An 18,335-nucleotide genomic window follows, 5' to 3' on the forward strand; every position below is an offset into this window, starting at 1 on the left:
CTTGGGGGGTGGTTGCACTGAGTGGCATCTGGTGGACGGGGCTCTTTGGGTATGTAGGCTGCCCAGAGGGCCGCGCTCCCAGTTCTACAAGGTTGGCTGCCCCTCAATTTTAATCGCTCACTATTAGAAAATATTGAAGAGCCAGAAGGGTGAGGGGAGGGGTCTTCTCACACCCCTGCTTCCTGGTTGCTGCTCGGGAAGGAGTGGCCAGCAGGAATTAATTATTCTGCTGGTTCAGGGTCTGTGGTGGCTGGGGGGCTGCTGGCCCCATGGTGTGCCCACTGTGCTAGACCCCAGCGGAGTCAAGGGAGGGATGATGTGTGGATGTATGGGACGTGAAAGTGTGTGTGGTGATGATTGGGCCTGGGTCTGGGTCTTGCTGTCGCCTGGCCTGCCTGTGCTTCTCCCATTGGGGGGGCGGCGTTGCCTCTCCCCACTCCTCGCGACTTCACCCACCTGTGGGCACGTCTTGACTGCCAGGGCTCTTGGCCAGGGGCACTGAGGCAGGCGCTGACCCACTGCATGGCTGTCTGGGGCGCTTGGCCCTCCCGGGTATTGGGTGGGGCCTCTGCCGGGGGGTTTTGGGGCGCTCGGGCTCCTGGGGCCGGGTCCGGTGCACGGCCCATGTCTGGGCTGCTGGGGCCTGGTGGGGTCGGTGGGCTGTTGCCCCTGGCTCCCGGGCGCCTCTGCCCTATGCTTATGGGGGCTCTGTCCGGGGGCTTCCACTGCTGTCTTCTGGGTGGATGCGTGGTTGTCCCTGCGGTGGGTATCCTGGGTTCTGTGCTCCGTGGGGGCTGCTGGTGGCCTGGGTCTTGTGGGCCTCTCTGCCTGTTTCTGATTGCTTGGGGGGGCTGTGGATTGTGGCCGTGTACACTTATACACTCATAAGTAAGAACGGTTATCATGTAGGTCCTGTGCCATGGGTGTTGCATGTTCTCACACACACACACACAATACACATTCATTAGTCCAGTAGCAGTTGATGTATTACCATGTCGCCTCAGGTCATCTATATGCACAGTTGTGTTGTATGCGATTGCCACTACTTGTGCTTGTTTTTGTTTGTTTGTGTGTTTGTTTTTTCTCTGCTTGTTTGCATGGTCCTCGCAGTGTTATGTATCGCAAAGAAAACTATTCTCATGACCTGGAAAGCGAAAAACAGTCTGTGTATTAAGCAGTTTAGAAATGTTATTTTAGATTATATTAGCATGGAAACAATGTCTGCCTCCTCAAAACATCAATTGGCTGAATTTCATTCTCTCTGGTCCCCGCTGATTAGCTTTATCACATAGTGGTGGTGGTGGGTTGCTGTCCCGTCGCTCTGGGCGGTTGGGTGTGTGCTGGGGGGGGCTGTGTGGCTTTGGGCGTCTGGTGGTCTCTCGGGTCGTGGGGACCGGGTTGGTCATTGCTGGGGGGGACTGTGTGTCGGGCTTGGAGGGCAGTTTTGGGGGCTTGCGGGTGGGGCTGTCTTGCTGTGTGGGGCGGGGTCCCTTAGGGGCCTTGGGGTGGTGGCTGCTGGCTCTGTACCGGGTGGCCGGGCCGCTCTGGCGTGGGTAGTAGTGCTGGGCCTGGGACCTGGTGGCTGGGCGCTGCCTTGCGCCCGGGGGGGCTGGGTTGCCCTGGACATGCCACAGTATGGGTGGGTTAGTGCAGGTCCTGGTGCCAGGCTTGTTGCTCTGGGACCTCCAGGGTGTCCGCAGGTGGTTGTTTTCTTTAGGGTGTTGGGGCGTGCGGTGGGGGGGTTGCTTTTCCCCTGATGGGGGGGGGCCAGGGTGATGGTGGGTCTCAGGCCCGGGCTGCTGCGTCTGGTGTGACCGGGTGGTTTGTTTGTTGTTGTTTGTGTGTTTGTTTGTAGAGGTCCTCCGGGGTGGGGTGGGGTTGGGTTGAGTGGGGTGGGGCGGGGTGGGTACCTTCTGGGGGTACAGTAGCTCCCGGAATATGGTCGCTGCAAGCCCCGAGCCTGGTGGACATCAGGCCCTCCTGCCCTGTGCTGGGTCCCAGGTAGCGGGGGTGCCTATTGCTGCCAGTCCCTGGCTGCCCTCTCCGGGGGAGAGTAGCTCTCCCGGTGTATATCCCCATACCCTCTCCCTTTTGGCTCCTGTACACAGCACACACTCACACATGAAGGGTTTTGGGGGGCGTGTGTGTTCTGTGGGGTGTAGTGGATGGGGCCACGTAGGTGGTCCCCTTGGCTGCACTCTGCAGTTCCCCGCCCCTGTTTTAATTACACCTTAGACATCACTACTTATCAAACACACACACACACATTAGGTCTTGGGGGGTGGTTGCACTGAGTGGCATCTGGTGGACGGGGCTCTTTGGGTATGTAGGCTGCCCAGAGGGCCGCGCTCCCAGTTCTACAAGGTTGGCTGCCCCTCAATTTTAATCGCTCACTATTAGAAAATATTGAAGAGCCAGAAGGGTGAGGGGAGGGGTCTTCTCACACCCCTGCTTCCTGGTTGCTGCTCGGGAAGGAGTGGCCAGCAGGAATTAATTATTCTGCTGGTTCAGGGTCTGTGGTGGCTGGGGGGCTGCTGGCCCCATGGTGTGCCCACTGTGCTAGACCCCAGCGGAGTCAAGGGAGGGATGACGTGGTGATGTATGGGACGTGAAAGTGTGTGTGGTGATGATTGGGCCTGGGTCTGGGACTTGCTGTCGCCTGGCCTGCCTGTGCTTCTCCCAATGGGGGGGCGGCGTTGCCTCTCCCCACTCCTCGCGACTTCACCCACCTGTGGGCACGTCTTGACTGCCAGGGCTCTTGGCCAGGGGCACTGAGGCAGGCGCTGACCCACTGCATGGCTGTCTGGGGCGCTTGGCCCTCCCGGGTATTGGGTGGGGCCTCTGCCGGGGGGTTTTGGGGCGCTCGGGCTCCTGGGGCCGGGTCCGGTGCACGGCCCATGTCTGGGCTGCTGGGGCCTGGTGGGGTCGGTGGGCTGTTTCCCCTGGCTCCCGGGCGCCTCTGCCCTATGCTTATGGGGGCTCTGTCCGGGGGCTTCCACTGCTGTCTTCTGGGTGGATGCGTGGTTGTCCCTGCGGTGGGTATCCTGGGTTCTGTGCTCCGTGGGGGCTGCTGGTGGCCTGGGTCTTGTGGGCCTCTCTGCCTGTTTCTGATTGCTTGGGGGGGCTGTGGATTGTGGCCGTGTACACTTATACACTCATAAGTAAGAACGGTTATCATGTAGGTCCTGTGCCATGGGTGTTGCATGTTCTCACACACACACACACAATACACATTCATTAGTCCAGTAGCAGTTGATGTATTACCATGTCGCCTCAGGTCATCTATATGCACAGTTGTGTTGTATGCGATTGCCACTACTTGTGCTTGTTTTTGTTTGTTTGTGTGTTTGTTTTTTCTCTGCTTGTTTGCATGGTCCTCGCAGTGTTATGTATCGCAAAGAAAACTATTCTCATGACCTGGAAAGCGAAAAACAGTCTGTGTATTAAGCAGTTTAGAAATGTTATTTTAGATTATATTAGCATGGAAACAATGTCTGCCTCCTCAAAACATCAATTGGCTGAATTTCATTCTCTCTGGTCCCCGCTGATTAGCTTTATCACATAGTGGTGGTGGTGGGTTGCTGTCCCGTCGCTCTGGGCGGTTGGGTGTGTGCTGGGGGGGGCTGTGTGGCTTTGGGCGTCTGGTGGTCTCTCGGGTCGTGGGGACCGGGTTGGTCATTGCTGGGGGGGACTGTGTGTCGGGCTTGGAGGGCAGTTTTGGGGGCTTGCGGGTGGGGATGTCTTGCTGTGTGGGGCGGGGTCCCTTAGGGGCCTTGGGGTGGTGGCTGCTGGCTCTGTACCGGGTGGCTGGGCCGCTCTGGCGTGGGTGGTGGTGCTGGGCCTGGGCCCTGGTGGCTGGGCGCTGCCTTGCGCCCGGGGGGGCTGGGTTGCCCTGGACATGCCACAGTATGGGTGGGTTGGTGCAGGTCCTGGTGCCAGGCTTGTTGCTCTGGGACCTCCAGGGTATCCGCAGGTGGTTGTTTTCTTTAGGCTGTTGGGGCGTGCGGTGGGGGGGTGCTTTTCCTCTGTTGAGGGGGGGGCCTGGGTGATGGTGGGTCTCAGGCCCGGGCTGCTGCGTCTGGTGTGACCGGGTGGTTTGTTTGTTTTTTTGTAGAGGTCCTCCGGGGTGGGATGGGGTTGGGTTGAGTGGGGTTGGGCGGGGTGGGTACCTTCTGGGGGTACAGTAGCTCCCGGAATATGGTCGCTGCAAGCCCCGAGCCTGGTGGACATCAGGCCCTCCTGCCCTGTGCTGGGTCCCAGGTAGCGGGGGTGCCTATTGCAGCAAGGCCCTGGCAGCCCTCTCCGGGGGAGAGTAGCTCCCCCGGTGTATATCCCCATACCCTCTCCCTTTTGGCTCCTGTACACAGCACACACTCACACATGAAGGGTTTTGGGGGGCGTGTGTGTTCTGTGGGGTGTAGTGGATGGGACCACGTAGGTGGTCCCCTTGGCTGCACTCTGCAGTTCCCCGCCCCTGTTTTAATTACACCTTAGACATCACTACTTATCAAACACACACACACACATTAGGTCTTGGGGGGTGGTTGCACTGAGTGGCATCTGGTGGACGGGGCTCTTTGGGTATGTAGGCTGCCCAGAGGGCCGCGCTCCCAGTTCTACAAGGTTGGCTGCCCCTCAATTTTAATCGCTCACTATTAGAAAATATTGAAGAGCCAGAAGGGTGAGGGGAGGGGTCTTCTCACACCCCTACTTCCTGGTTGCTGCTCGGGAAGGAGTGGCCAGGAGGAATTAATTATTCTGCTGGTTCAGGGTCTGTGGTGGCTGGGGGGCTGCTGGCCCCATGGTGTGCCCACTGTGCTAGACCCCAGCGGAGTCAAGGGAGGGATGACGTGTGGATGTGTGGATGTATGGGACGTGAAAGTGTGTGTGGTGATGATTGGGCCTGGGTCTGGGACTTGCTGTCGCCTGGCCTGCCTGTGCTTCTCCCAATGGGGGGGCGGCGTTGCCTCTCCCCACTCCTCGCGACTTCACCCACCTGTGGGCACGTCTTGACTGCCAGGGCTCTTGGCCAGGGGCACTGGGGCAGGCGCTGACCCACTGCGTGGCTGTCTGGGGCGCTTGGCCCTCCCGGGTATTGGGTGGGGCCTCTGCCGGGGGGTTTTGGGGCGCTCGGGCTCCTGGGGCCGGGTCCGGTGCACGGCCCATGTCTGGGCGGCTGGGGCCTGGTGGGGTCGGTGGGCTGTTGCCCCTGGCTCCCGGGCGCCTCTGCCCTATGCTTATGGGGGCTCTGTCCGGGGGCTTCCACTGCTGTCTTCTGGGTGGATGCGTGGTTGTAAGTAAGAACGGTTATCATGTAGGTCCTGTGCCATGGGTGTTGCATGTTCTCACACACACACACACACACACACACACAATACACATTCATTAGTCCAGTAGCAGTTGATGTATTACCATGTCGCCTCAGGTCATCTATATGCACAGTTGTGTTGTATGCGATTGCCACTACTTGTGCTTGTTTTTGTTTGTTTGTGTGTTTGTTTTTTCTCTGCTTGTTTGCATGGTCCTCGCAGTGTTATGTATCGCAAAGAAAACTATTCTCATGAACTGGAAAGCGAAAAACAGTCTGTGTATTAACCTGTTTAGAAATGTTCTTTTAGATTATATTAGCATGGGAACAATGTCTGCCTCCTTAAAACATCAATTGGCTGAATTTCATTCTCTCTGGTCCCCGCTGATTAACTGTGTGGCTTCGGGCGTCTGGTGGTCTCTCGGGTCGTGGGGACCGGGTTGGTCATTGCTGGGGGGGACTGTGTGTCGGGCTTGGAGGGCAGTTTTGGGGGCTTGCAGGTGGGGCTGTCTTGCGGTGTGGGGCGGGGTCCCTTAGGGGCCTTGGGGTGGTGGCTGCTAAGTACTGGAATCATACACTTCCTCTATGTAACCAGATAATTGCAGAGAAAGGCTGATGTGTAGTGGGCATATCATCTTCTCTGATGTGATCATTCTCTCCAGCTGAAACTGAGACTCTCAGATCACTTCGTGTCTGCCAACAAAGCAGCAGCAGCTGAAGATGACCAACTTCCTCATGTGTCACAGGGTGATCAGACGTTGCAACAAAAGACATGCAGGTGGTCAAGAGAAGACAAAAAGCTTATAGCACCTGGTATTCCCAAGCGGTCTCCCATTTAAGTACTAACCAGGCCCAACACTGCTTGGCTTCTGAGATCAGACGAGGTCAGACATATTCAGGGTGGTTTGGCCGTAAGCAACAATCTCTGTGACAAATGTGCATTATATAGGTACTGGAATCATACGGTCCCTCTATGTAACCAGATAATTGCAGAAAAAAGATGACTTGTAGTGGGCACATCTTCTTCCCTGACGTGATTATTCTCTGCAGCTGAAACTGAGACTCTCAGATCACTTCGTGTCTGCCAACAAAGCAGCAGCAGCTGAAAATGACCACCTTTCTCATGTGTCACAGGGTGATCAGACGTTGCAACAAAAGACATGCAGGTGGTCGAGAGAAGAGAAAAAGCTTACAGCACCTGGTATTCCCAAGAGGTCTTCCATCCAAATACTAACCACGCCCAACCCTCCTTGGCTTCCGAGATCAGACGAGGTCGGGCATGTTCAGGGTGGTGTGGCCGTAAGCAACAATGTCTCTGACAAATGTGCATTATATAGGTACTGGAATCATACGGTTCCTCTATGCAACCAGATCATTTCCGAGAAAGGCTGATGTGTAGTGGTAACATCTTCTTCCCTGACGTGATTATTCTCTGCAGCTGAAACTGAGACTCTCAGATCACTTTGTGTCTGCCAACAAAGCAGCAGTAGCTGAAGATAACCAACTTCCTCATGTGTCACAGGGTGATCAGACGTTGCAACAAAAGACATGCAGGTGGTAGAGAGAAGAGAAAAAGCTTAAGGCACCTGGTATTCCCAAGCAGTCTACCATTCAAGTACTAACCAGGCCAAAACCTGCTTGGCTTCCGAGATCAGACGTGGTCAGGCATTTTCAGGGTGGTGTGGCCATAATTAACCATAACTTTGACAAATGTGCATTATAAAGGTACTGGAATCATACAGTTCCTCTATGCACCCAGATAATTGCAGAGAAAGGCTGATGTGTAGCGGGCATATCATCTTCTCTGATGTGATCATTCTCTGCAACTGAAACTGAGACTCTCAGATCACATTGTGTCAGCCAACAAAGCAGCAGCAGCTGAAGATGACCAACTTCCTCATGTGTCACAGGGTGATCAGACGTTGCAACAAAAGACATGCAGGTTGTAGAGAGAAGAGAAAACGCTTACGGCACCTGTTATTCCAAAGCAGTCTCCCATCCAAGTACTAAGGAGGCTCAACCCTGCTTGGCTTCCGAGATCAGACGAGGTCGGGCATGTTCAGGGTGGTGTGGCCGTAAGGAACAATTTCTGTGACAAATGTGCATTATATAGGTACTGGAATCATACGGTTCCTCTATGTAACCAGATAATTGCCGAGAAAGGCTGACTTGTTATGGGCACATCTTCTTCCCTGATGTGATTATTCTCTGCAGCTGAAATTGAGACTATCAGATCACTTCGTGTCTGCCAACAAAGAAGCAGCAGCAGCTGAAGATGACCAACTTCCTCATGTGTCACAGGAGGATCAGACGTTGCCACAAAAGACATTCAGGTGGTCCAGAGAAGAGATAAAGCTTACAGCACCTGGTATTCCCAAGCGGTCTCCCATTTAAGTACTAACCAAGCCCAACCCTCCTTGGCTTCCGAGATCAGACGAGATCGGGCATGTTCAGGGTGGTGTGGCCGTAAGCAACATGGTCTGTGACAAATGTGCATTATATAGGTACTGGAATCATACGGTTCCTCTATGTAACCAGATAATTGCCGAGAAAGGCTGACTTGTAGTGGGCACATCTTCTTCCCTGATGTGATTATTCTCTGCAGCTGAAACTGAGACTCTCAGATCACTTTGTGTCTGCCAACAAAGCAGCAGCAGCTGAAGATGACCAACTTCCTCATGTGTCACAGGGTGATCAGACGTTGCAACAAAAGACATGCAGGTGGTAGAGAGAAGAGAAAAAGCTTACAGCACCTGGTATTCCCAAGCCGTCTCCCATTTAAGTACTAACCAGGCCCAACCCTCCTTGGCTTCCGAGATCAGACGAGGTCGGGCATGTTCAGGGTGGTGTGGCCGTAAGCAACCATAACTGTGACAAATGTGCATTATATAGGTACTGGAATCATACAGTTCCTCTATGTAACCAGATAATTGCCGAGAAAAGCTGATAAGTAGTGGGCACATCTTCTTCCCTGACGTGATTATTCTCTTGAGCTGAAAGTGAGACTCTCAGATCACTTTGTGTCTGCCAACAAAGCAGCAGAAGCTGAAGATGACCAACTTCCTCATGTGTCACAGGGCGATCAGACCTTGCAACAAAATACATGCAGGTGGTAGAGAGTAGAGAAGAAGCTTACAGCACCTGGTATTCCCAAGCGGTCTCCCATCCAAGTACTAACCAGGCCCAACCCTGCTTGGCTTCCGAGATCAGACGAGGTCAGGCATGTTCCGGGTGGTGTGGCCGTAAGTATCAATGTGTCTGACAAATGTGCATTATATAAGTACAGGAATCATACGGTTCCTCTATGTAACCAGATAATTGCTGAGAAAGGCTGATGTGTAGTTGGCACATCTTCTTCCCTGACGTGATTATTCTCTTCAGCTGAAACTGAGACTCTCAGATCACTTCGTGTCTTCCAACAAAGCAGCAGCAGCTGAAGATGGCCAACTTTCTCATGTGTCACAGGGTGATCAGACGTTGCAACAAAAGACATGCAGGTTGTAGAGAGAAGAGAATATGCTTACAGCACCTGGTATTCCCAAGCAGTCTCCCATTAAAGTACTAACCAGGCCCAACCCTCCTTGGCTTCCGAGATCAGACGAGGTCGGGCTTATTCAGGGTGGTGTGGCCGTAAGGAACAATTTCTGTGACAAATGTGCATTATATAGGTACTGGAATCATACAATTCCTCTATGTAACCAGATAATTGATGAGAAAGGCTGACTTGTTATGGGCACATCTTCTTCCCTGATGTGATTATTCTCTGCAGCTGAAACTGAGACTCTCAGATCACTTCGTGTCTGCCAACAAAGCAGCAGCAGCTGAAGATGACCAACTTCCTCATGTGTCACAGGGGGATCAGACGTTGCAACAAAAGACATGCAGGTGGTCGAGAGAAGACAAAAAGCTTACAGCTCCTGGTATTCCCAAGCGGTCTCCCATTTAAGTACTAACCAGGCCCAACCCTCCTTGGCTTCCGAGATCAGACGAGGTCGGGCATGTTCAGGGTGGTGTGGCCGTAAGCAACATGGTCTGTGACAAATGTGCATTATATAGGTACTGGAATCATACGGTTCCTCTATGTAACCAGATAATTGCCGAGAAAGGCTGACTTGTAGTGGGCACATCTTCTTCCCTGATGTGATTATTCTCTGCAGCTGAAACTGAGACTCTCAGATCACTTCGTGTCTGCCAACAAAGCAGCAGCAGCTGAAGATGACCACCTTCCTCATGTGTCACAGGGTGATCAGACGTTGCAACAAAAGACATGCAGGTGGTAGAGAAAAGAGAAAAAGCTTACAGCACCTGGTATTCCGAAGCAGTCTCCCACCCAAGTACTAACCAGGCACAACCCCGCTTGGCTTCCGAGATCGGACGAGGTCGGGCATATTATATTCAGGGTGGTGTGGCCGTAAGCGACAATCTCTGTGACAAATGTGCATTATATAGGTACTGGAATCATACGGTTCCTCTATGTAACCAGATAATTGCAGAGAAAGGCTTATGTGTAGTGGGCACATCTTCTTCCCTGACGTGATTATTCTCTGCAGCTGAAACTGAGACTCTCAGATCACTTCGTGTCTGCCAACAAAGCAGCAGAAGCTGAAGATGACCAACTTCCTCATGTGTCACAGGGTGATCAGACGTTGCAACAAAAGACATTCAGGTGGTCCAGAGAAGAGATAAAGCTTACAGCACCTGGTATTCCCAAGCAGTCTCCCACCCAAGTACTAACCAGGCCAACCGTGCTTGGCTTCCGAGATCAGACGAGGTCAGGCATGTTCAGGGTGGTGTGGCCGTAAGCGACAATGTCTGTGACAAATGTGCATTATATAGGTACTGGAATCATACGGTTCCTCTATGTAACCAGATAATTGCAGAGAAAGGCTTATGTGTAGTGGGCACATCTTCTTCCCTGACGTGATTATTCTCTTCAGTTGAAACTGAGACTCTCAGATCACTTCGTGTCTGCCAACAAAGTAGCAGAAGCTGAAGATGACAAACTTCCTCATGTGTCACAGGGTGATCAGATGTTGCAACAAAAGACATGCAGGTGGTAGAGAGAAGAGAAAAAGCTTACAGCACCTGGTATTCCCAAGCAGTCTCCCATTGAAGTACAAACCAGACCCAACCCTGCTTGGCTTCCAGGATAAGACAAGGTGGGGCTTATTCAGGGTGGTGTGGCGGTAAGCAACAATATTTGTTACAAATGTGAATTATATAGGTACTGGAATCATACACTTCCTCTATGAAACCAGATAATTGCCGAGAAAGGCTGATGTGTAGTGGGCATATCATCTTCTCTGATGTGATCATTCTCTTCAGCTGAAACTGAGACTCTCAGATCACTTCATGTCTGCCAACAAAGCAGCAGCAGCAGCTGAAGATGACCAACTTCCTCATGTGTCACAGGGCGATCAGACATTGCAACAAAAGACATGCAGGTGGTAGAGAGAAGAGAAAAAGATTACATCACCTGGTATTCCCAAGCAGTCTCCCATCCAAGTACTAACCAGGCCCAAACCTGCTTGGCTTCCGAGATCAGACGAGATAAGACTTATTCAGGGTGGTGTGGCCGTAAGCAACAATGTCTCTGACAAATGTGCATTATATAGGTACTGGAATCATACGGTTCCTCTATGTAACAAGATAATTGCCGAGAAAGGCTGATGTGTAGCGGGTAAATCATCTTCTCTGATGTGATCATTCTCTGCAACTGAAACTGAGACTCTCAGATCACTTCATGTCTGCCAACAAAGCAGCAGCAGCTGAAGATGACCAACTTCCTCATGTGTCACAGGGTGATCAGACGTTGCAACAAAAGACAAGCAGGTGGTAGAGAGAAGAGAAAAAATTTACAGCACCTGGTATTCCCAAGTGGTCTCCCATCCAAGTACTAACCAGGCCCAACCCTGCTTGGCTTCCGAGATCAGACGAGGTCAGGCATGTTCCGGGTGGTGTGGCCGTAAGCAGCAATGTCTCTGACAAATGTGCATTATATAGGTACTGAAATCATACGGTTCCTCTATGCAACCAGATAATTGCCGAGAAAGGCTGATGTGTAGCGGGTAAATCATCTTCTCTGATGTGATCATTCTCTGCAACTGAAACTGAGACTCTCAGATCACTTCATGTCTGCCAACAAAGCAGCAGCAGCTGAAGATGACCAACTTCCTCATGTGTCACAGGGTGATCAGACGTTGCAACAAAAGACATGCAGGTGGTAGAGAGAAGAGAAAAAATTTAGAGCACTTGGTATTCCCAAGTGGTCTCCCATCCAAGTACTAACCAGGCCCAACCCTGCTTGGCTTCCGAGATCAGACGAGGTCAGGCATGTTCCGGGTGGTGTGGCCGTAAGCAGCAATGTCTCTGACAAATGTGCATTATATAGGTACTGGAATCATACGGTTCCTCTATGCAACCAGATAATTGCCGAGAAAGGCTGATGTGTAGCGGGTAAATCATCTTCTCTGATGTGATCATTCTCTGCAACTGAAACTGAGACTCTCAGATCACTTCATGTCTGCCAACAAAGCAGCAGCAGCTGAAGATGACCAACTTCCTCATGTGTCACAGGGTGATCAGACGTTGCAACAAAAGACATGCAGGTGGTTGAGAGAAGAGAAAAAGCTTACAGCACCTGGTATTCCCAAGCTGTCTCCCATTCAAGTACTAACAAGGCCCAACCCTGCTTGGCTTCCAAGATCAGACGAGGTCGGGCATGTTCAGGGTGGTGTGTCCGTAAGCAACAATGTCTGTGACAAATGTGCATTATATAGGTACTGGAATAATACAGTTCCTCTATGTAACCAGATAATTGCCGAGAAAGGCTAACTTGTAGTGGGCACATCTTCTTCCCTGATGTGATTATTCTCTGCAGCTGAAACTGAGACTCTCAGATCACTTTGTGTCTGCCAACAAAGCAGCAGCAGCTGAAGATGACCAACTTCCTCATGTGTCACAGGGTGATCAGACGTTTCAACAAAAGACATGCAGGTGGTAGAGAGAAGAGAAAAAGCTTACAGCACCTGGTATTCCCAGACAGTCTACCATCCAAGTACTAACCAGGTCCAAACCTGCTTGGCTTCCGAGATCAGATGAGGTCGGGCATATTCAGGGTGGTGTGGCCGTAAGTAACCATAACTGTGACAAATGTGCATTATATAGGTACTGGAATCATACAGTTCATTTATGTAACCAGATAATTGCAGAGAAAGGCTGACTTGTAGTGGGCACATCTTCTTCCCTGATGTGATAATTCTCTGCAGCTGAAACTGAGACTCTCAGATCACTTCGTGTCTGCCAACAAAGCAGCAGCAGCTGAAGATGACCAACTTCCTCATGTGTCACAGGGTGATCAGACTTTGCAACAAAAGACATGCAGGTGGTCGAGAGAAGAGAAAAAGCTTACAGCACCTGGTATTCCAAAGCAGTCTCCCATCCAAGTACTAACCAGGCCCAACCGTGCTTGGCTTCCGAGATCGGACAAGGTCGGATATGTTCAGGGTGGTGTGGCCGTAAGCAACAAAGTCTTTGACAAATGTGCATTATATAGGTACTGGAATCATACAGTTCCTCTATGTAACCAGATAATTGCCGAGAAAGGCTGATGTGTAGTGGGCATATCTTCTTCCCTGATGTGATTATTCTCTGCAGCTGAAACTGAGACTCTCAGATCACTTTGTGTCTGCCAACAAAGCAGCAGCAGCTGAAGATGACCAACTTCCTCATGTGTCACAGGGTGATCAGATGTTACAACAAAAGACATGCAGGTGGTAGAGAGAAGAGAAAAAGCTTACAGCACCTGGTATTCCCAAGCAGTCTCCCACCCAAGTACTAACCAGGCACAACCCTGCTTGGCTTCCGAGATCAGACGAGGTCGGGCATATTATATTCAGGGTGGTGTGGCCGTAAGCGACAATCTCTGTGACAAATGTGTATTATATAGGTACTGGAATCATACACTTCCTCTATGTAACCAGATAATTGCCGAGAAAGGCTGACTCTTAGTGGGCACATCTTCCTTCTTGATGTGATCATTCTCTTCAGCTGAAACTGAGACTCTCAGATCACTTCGTGTCTGCCAACAAAGCAGCAGAAGCTGAAGATGACCAACTTCCTCATGTGTCACAGGGTGATCAGACGTTGCAACAAAAGACATGCAGGTGGTAGAGAGAAGAGAAAAAGCTTACAGCACCTGGTATTCGCAAGCGGTCTCCCATTCAAGAACTAACCAGGCCCAACCCTGCTTGGCTTCCGAGATCAGACGAGGTCGAGCTTATTCAGGGTGGTGTGGCGGTAAGCAACAATATCTGGTACAAATGTGTATTATATAGGTACTGGAATCATACACTTCCTCTATGTAACCAGATAATTGCCGAGAAAGGCTGACTCTTAGTGGGCACATCTTCCTCCTTGATGTGATTATTCTCTGGAGCTGAAACTGAGACTCTCAGATCACTTCATGTCTGCCAACAAAGCAGCAGCAGCAGCTGAAGATGACCAACTTCCTCATGTGTCACAGGGTGATCAGACGTTGCAACAAAAGACATGCAGGTTGTAGAGAGAAGAGAAAAAGCTTACAGCAAATGGTATTTTCAAGCGGTCTCCCACCCAAGTACTAACCAGGCCCAGCCCTGCTTGGCTTCCGAGATCAGACGAGGTCAGGCATATTGAGGGTGGTGTGGCCGTAAGCAACAATGTCTGTGACAAATGTGCATTATATAAGTACAGGAATCATACGGTTCCTCTATGTAACCAGATAATTGCTGAGAAAGGCTGATGTGTAGTGGGCACATCTTCTTTCCTGACGTGATTATTCTCTTCAGCTGAAACTGAGACTCTCAGATCACTTCGTGTCTTCCAACAAAGCAGCAGCAGCTGAAGATGACCAACTTCCTCATGTGTCACAGGGTGATCAGACGTTGCAACAAAAGACATGCAGGTTGTAGAGAGAAGAGAAAACGCTTACAGCACCTGGTATTCCCAAGCAGTCTCCCATTGAAGTACTAACCAGGCCCAACCCTCCTTGGCTTCCGAGATCAGACGAGGTCGGGCATATTCAGGGTGGTGTGGCCGTAAGCAACAATGTCTGTGACAAATATAAACTGTATAGGTACTGGAATCATACGGTTCCTCTATGCAACCAGATAATTGCCAAGAAAGGCTGATAAGTAGTGGAAACATCTTCCCTGACGTGATTATTCTCTCCAGCTGAAACTGAGACTCTCATATCACTTCGTGTCTGCCAACAAAGCAGCAGCAGCTGAAGATGACCACCTTCCTCATGTGTCACAGGGCGATCAGACATTGCAACAAAAGACATGCAGGTGGTAGAGAGAAGAGAAAAAATTTACAGCACCTGGTATTCCCAAGCAGTCTCCCATTCAAGTACTAACAAGGCCCAACCCTGCTTGGGTTCTGAGATCAGACGAGGTCGGGCATATTCAGGGTGGTGTGGCCGTAAGTAACAATGTCTGTGACAAATGTGCATTATATAGGTACTGGAATCATACGGTTCCTCTATGCAACCAGATAATTGCCAAGAAAGGCTAACTTGTAGTGGGCACATCTTCTTCCCTGATGTGATTATTCTCTGCAGCTGAAACTGAGACTCTCAGATCACTTTGTGTCTGCCAACAAAGCAGCAGCAGCTGAAGATGACCAACTTCCTCATGTGTCATAGGGTGATCAGACGTTGCAACAAAAGACATGCAGGTGGTAGAGAGAAGAGAAGAAGCTTACAGCACCTGGTATTCCCAAGCAGTCTCCCATCCAAGTACTAACCAGGACCAACCCTGCTTGGCTTCTGAGATCAGACGAGGTCGGGCATGTTCAGGGTGGTGTGGCCGTAAGCAACAACATATCTGACAAATGTGCATTATATAGGCACTGGAATCATATGGTTCCTCTATGTAACCAGATAATTGCCGAGAAAGGCTGATATGTATTGGGTACATCTTCTTCCCTGACGTGATAATTCTCTCCAACTGAAAATGAGACTCTCAGATCACTTCGTGTCTGCCAACAAAGCAGCAGCAGCTGAAGATGACCACCTTCCTCATGTGTCACAGGGTGATCAGACGTTGCAACAAAAGACATGCAGGTGGTTGAGAGAAGAGAAAAAGCTTACAGCACTTGGTATTCCCAAGTGGTCTCCCATCCAAGTACTAAACAGGCCCAACCCTGCTTTGCTTCCAAGATCAGACGAGGTCTGGTTTATTCAGGGTGGTGTGGCCGTAAGCAACAATATCTGTGACAAATGTGCATTATATAAGTACTGGAACCATACACTTCCTCTATGTAACCAGATAATTGCAGAGAAAGGCTAACTTGTAGTGGGCACATCTTCTTCCCTGATGTGATTATTCTCTGCAGCTGAAACTGAGACTCTCAGATCACTTCGTGTCTGCCAACAAAGCAGCAGCAGCTGCTGAAGATGACCAACTTCCTCATGTGTCACAGGATGATCAGACGTTGCAACAAAAGACATGCAGGTGGTAGAGAGAAGAGAAGAAGCTTACAGCAACTGGTATTCCCAAGCGGACTCCCATCCAAGTACTAACCAGGACCAACCGTGCTATAATTCCGAGATCAGACAAGGTCGGGCATGTTCAGGGTGGTGTGGCCGTAAGCAACAATGTCTCTGACAAATGTGCATTATATAGGTACTGGAATCATACGGTTCCTCTATGCAACCAGATAATTGCCGAGAAAGGCTGATGTGTAGCGGGCATATCATCTTCTCTGATGTGATCATTCTCTGCAACTGAAACTGAGACTCTCAGATCACTTTGTGTCTGCCAACAAAGCAGCAGCAGCTGAAGATGACCACCTTCCTCATGTGTCACAGGGTGATCAGACATTGCAACAAAAGACATGCAGGTGGTCGAGAGAAGAGAAAAAGCTTACAGCACCTGGTATTCCCAAGAGGTCTTCCATCCAAGTACTAAGCACGCCCAACCCTCCTTGGCTTCCGAGATCAGACGAGGTCGGGTATGTTCAGGGTGGTGTGGCCGTAAGCAACCATAACTGTGACAAATGTGCATTATATAGGTACTGGAATCATACACTTCCTCTATGTAACCAGATAATTGCCGAGAAAGGCTGACTTGTAGTGGGCACATCTTCTTCCCTGATGTGATTATTCTCTGCAGCTGAAATTGAGACTCTCAGATCACTTCGTGTCTGCCAACAAAGAAGCAGCAGCAGCTGAAGATGACCAACTTCCTCATGTGTCACAGGGTGATCAGACGTTGCAACAAAAGACATGCAGGTGGTCGAGAGAAGACAAAAAGCTTACAGCTCCTGGTATTCCCAAGCGGTCTCCCATTTAAGTACTAACCAGGCCCAACCGTCCTTGGCTACCGAGATCAGACGAGGTCGGGCATGTTCAGGGTGGTGTGGCCGTAAGCAACAATGTCTGTGACAAATGTGCATTATATAGGTACTGGAATCATACGGTTCCTCTATGTAACCAGATAATTGCCGAGAAAGGCAGACTTGTAGTGGGCAAATCTTCTTCCCTCATGTGATCATTCTCTGCAACTGAAACTGAGACTCTCAGATCACTTCGTGTCTGCCAACAAAGCAGCAGTAGCTGAAGATGACCAAGAGGTCTTCCATCCAAGTACAAACCAGGCCGTACTGTGCTTGGCTTCCGAGATCAGACGAGGTCGGGCATGTTCAGGGTTGTGTGGCCGTAAGCAACAATGTCTCTGACAAATGTGCATTATATAGGTACTGAAATCATACAGTTCCTCTATGCAACCAGATAATTGCCGAGAAAGGCTGACTTGTAGTGGGCACATCTTCTTCTCTGATGTGATCATTCTCTGCAGCTGAAATTGAGACTCTCAGATCACTTCGTGTCTACCAACAAAGAAGCAGCAGCTGAAGATGACCAACTTCCTCATGTGTCACAGGGTGATCAGGCGTTGCAACAAAAGACATGCAGGTGGTAGAGAGAAGAGAAAACGCTTACAGTACCTGGTATTCCCAAGAGGTCTTCCATCCAAGTACTAACCACGCCCAACCCTCCTTGGCTTCCAAGATCAGACGAGGTCGGGCATATTCAGGGTGGTGCGGCCGTAAGCAACAAAAGCTGTGACAAATGTGCATTATATAGGTACTGGAATCATACACTTCTTCTATGTAACCAGATAATTGCAGAGAAAGGCTGACTTGTAGTGGGCACATCTTCTTCCCTGATGTGATTATTCTCTGCAGCTGAAACTGAGACTCTCAGATCACTTCGTGTCTGCCAACAAAGAAGCAGCAGCTGCTGAAGATGACCAACTTCCTCATGTGTCACAGGATGATCAGACGTTGCAACAAAAGACATGCAGGTGGTAGAGAGAAGAGAAGAAGCTTACAGCACCTGGTATTCCCAAGCAGTCTCCCATCCAAGTACTAAGCAGGCTCAACCCTGCTTGGCTTCCGAGATCAGACGAGGTCGGGCATGTTCAGGGTGGTGTGGCCGTAAGCAACAATGTTTCTGACAAATGTGCATTATATAGGTAGTGGAATCATACGGTTCCTCTATGCAACCAGATAATTGCCGAGAAAGGCTGATGTGTAGCGGGCATATCATCTTCTCTGATGTGATCATTCTCTTCAGCTGAAACTGAGACTCTCAGATCACTTCGTGTCTGCCAACAAAGCAGCAGAAGCTGAAGATGACCAACTTCCTCATGTGTCACAGGGTGATCAGACGTTGCAACAAAAGACATGCAGGTGGTAGAGAGAAGAGAAAAAGCTTAAGGCACCTGGTATTCCCAAGCGGTCTACCATTCAAGTACTAACCAGGCCCAACCCTGCTTGGCTTCCGAGATCAGACGAGGTCGGGCTTATTCAGGGTGGTGTGGCCGTAAGCAACAATATCGGTGACAAATGTGCAATATATAGGTACTGGAATCATACACTTCCTCTATGTAACCAGATAATTGCCGAGAAAGGCTGATATGTAGTGGGCACATCTTCTTCCCTGACGTGATAATTCTCTCCAGCTGAAAATTAGACTCTCAGA

At 50.4% G+C, this 18,335-nt stretch overlaps 1 non-coding gene and 29 pseudogenes across 1 annotated transcript; all 30 read right to left on the minus strand.

Moving 5' to 3' along the window:
• Nucleotides 1-6,106: 6,106 nt before the first annotated feature.
• On the minus strand, nt 6,107-6,225 carry LOC140319654 (5S ribosomal RNA; annotated as a pseudogene).
• Nucleotides 6,226-6,494: 269 nt separating this feature from the next.
• Nucleotides 6,495-6,613, minus strand: LOC140276486 (5S ribosomal RNA; annotated as a pseudogene).
• A 269-nt stretch (nt 6,614-6,882) lies between these two features.
• LOC140296932 (5S ribosomal RNA) lies at nt 6,883-7,001 on the minus strand (annotated as a pseudogene).
• A 269-nt stretch (nt 7,002-7,270) lies between these two features.
• On the minus strand, nt 7,271-7,389 carry LOC140295235 (5S ribosomal RNA; annotated as a pseudogene).
• Nucleotides 7,390-7,661: 272 nt separating this feature from the next.
• Nucleotides 7,662-7,780, minus strand: LOC140297720 (5S ribosomal RNA). The gene has a single exon (XR_011913431.1). It is a non-coding gene; the product is annotated as a 5S ribosomal RNA (ribosomal RNA).
• Nucleotides 7,781-8,049: 269 nt separating this feature from the next.
• LOC140312673 (5S ribosomal RNA) lies at nt 8,050-8,168 on the minus strand (annotated as a pseudogene).
• A 269-nt stretch (nt 8,169-8,437) lies between these two features.
• Nucleotides 8,438-8,556, minus strand: LOC140299344 (5S ribosomal RNA; annotated as a pseudogene).
• A 269-nt stretch (nt 8,557-8,825) lies between these two features.
• On the minus strand, nt 8,826-8,944 carry LOC140284193 (5S ribosomal RNA; annotated as a pseudogene).
• Nucleotides 8,945-9,213: 269 nt separating this feature from the next.
• On the minus strand, nt 9,214-9,332 carry LOC140300615 (5S ribosomal RNA; annotated as a pseudogene).
• Nucleotides 9,333-9,601: 269 nt separating this feature from the next.
• On the minus strand, nt 9,602-9,725 carry LOC140289242 (5S ribosomal RNA; annotated as a pseudogene).
• A 269-nt stretch (nt 9,726-9,994) lies between these two features.
• Nucleotides 9,995-10,112, minus strand: LOC140289543 (5S ribosomal RNA; annotated as a pseudogene).
• Nucleotides 10,113-10,772: 660 nt separating this feature from the next.
• Nucleotides 10,773-10,891, minus strand: LOC140295242 (5S ribosomal RNA; annotated as a pseudogene).
• Nucleotides 10,892-11,160: 269 nt separating this feature from the next.
• On the minus strand, nt 11,161-11,279 carry LOC140300904 (5S ribosomal RNA; annotated as a pseudogene).
• A 269-nt stretch (nt 11,280-11,548) lies between these two features.
• LOC140292860 (5S ribosomal RNA) lies at nt 11,549-11,667 on the minus strand (annotated as a pseudogene).
• Nucleotides 11,668-11,936: 269 nt separating this feature from the next.
• Nucleotides 11,937-12,055, minus strand: LOC140292799 (5S ribosomal RNA; annotated as a pseudogene).
• Nucleotides 12,056-12,324: 269 nt separating this feature from the next.
• On the minus strand, nt 12,325-12,443 carry LOC140319476 (5S ribosomal RNA; annotated as a pseudogene).
• A 269-nt stretch (nt 12,444-12,712) lies between these two features.
• LOC140318558 (5S ribosomal RNA) lies at nt 12,713-12,831 on the minus strand (annotated as a pseudogene).
• A 269-nt stretch (nt 12,832-13,100) lies between these two features.
• LOC140268424 (5S ribosomal RNA) lies at nt 13,101-13,224 on the minus strand (annotated as a pseudogene).
• Nucleotides 13,225-13,493: 269 nt separating this feature from the next.
• LOC140286276 (5S ribosomal RNA) lies at nt 13,494-13,612 on the minus strand (annotated as a pseudogene).
• Nucleotides 13,613-13,884: 272 nt separating this feature from the next.
• On the minus strand, nt 13,885-14,003 carry LOC140294223 (5S ribosomal RNA; annotated as a pseudogene).
• Nucleotides 14,004-14,272: 269 nt separating this feature from the next.
• LOC140303035 (5S ribosomal RNA) lies at nt 14,273-14,391 on the minus strand (annotated as a pseudogene).
• A 266-nt stretch (nt 14,392-14,657) lies between these two features.
• Nucleotides 14,658-14,776, minus strand: LOC140292395 (5S ribosomal RNA; annotated as a pseudogene).
• A 269-nt stretch (nt 14,777-15,045) lies between these two features.
• On the minus strand, nt 15,046-15,164 carry LOC140301022 (5S ribosomal RNA; annotated as a pseudogene).
• Nucleotides 15,165-15,433: 269 nt separating this feature from the next.
• On the minus strand, nt 15,434-15,552 carry LOC140317623 (5S ribosomal RNA; annotated as a pseudogene).
• Nucleotides 15,553-15,824: 272 nt separating this feature from the next.
• Nucleotides 15,825-15,943, minus strand: LOC140295849 (5S ribosomal RNA; annotated as a pseudogene).
• Nucleotides 15,944-16,212: 269 nt separating this feature from the next.
• Nucleotides 16,213-16,331, minus strand: LOC140319708 (5S ribosomal RNA; annotated as a pseudogene).
• A 272-nt stretch (nt 16,332-16,603) lies between these two features.
• LOC140280393 (5S ribosomal RNA) lies at nt 16,604-16,722 on the minus strand (annotated as a pseudogene).
• Nucleotides 16,723-17,284: 562 nt separating this feature from the next.
• Nucleotides 17,285-17,403, minus strand: LOC140294095 (5S ribosomal RNA; annotated as a pseudogene).
• Nucleotides 17,404-17,675: 272 nt separating this feature from the next.
• On the minus strand, nt 17,676-17,794 carry LOC140300083 (5S ribosomal RNA; annotated as a pseudogene).
• Nucleotides 17,795-18,063: 269 nt separating this feature from the next.
• LOC140300972 (5S ribosomal RNA) lies at nt 18,064-18,182 on the minus strand (annotated as a pseudogene).
• Nucleotides 18,183-18,335: the final 153 nt, after the last annotated feature.

This window comes from Leuresthes tenuis, unplaced genomic scaffold, assembly GCF_036924035.1.
Source record: "Leuresthes tenuis unplaced genomic scaffold, fLeuTen1.0.hap1 SCAF_1, whole genome shotgun sequence".
Lineage (NCBI taxonomy): Eukaryota > Metazoa > Chordata > Actinopteri > Atheriniformes > Atherinopsidae > Leuresthes > Leuresthes tenuis.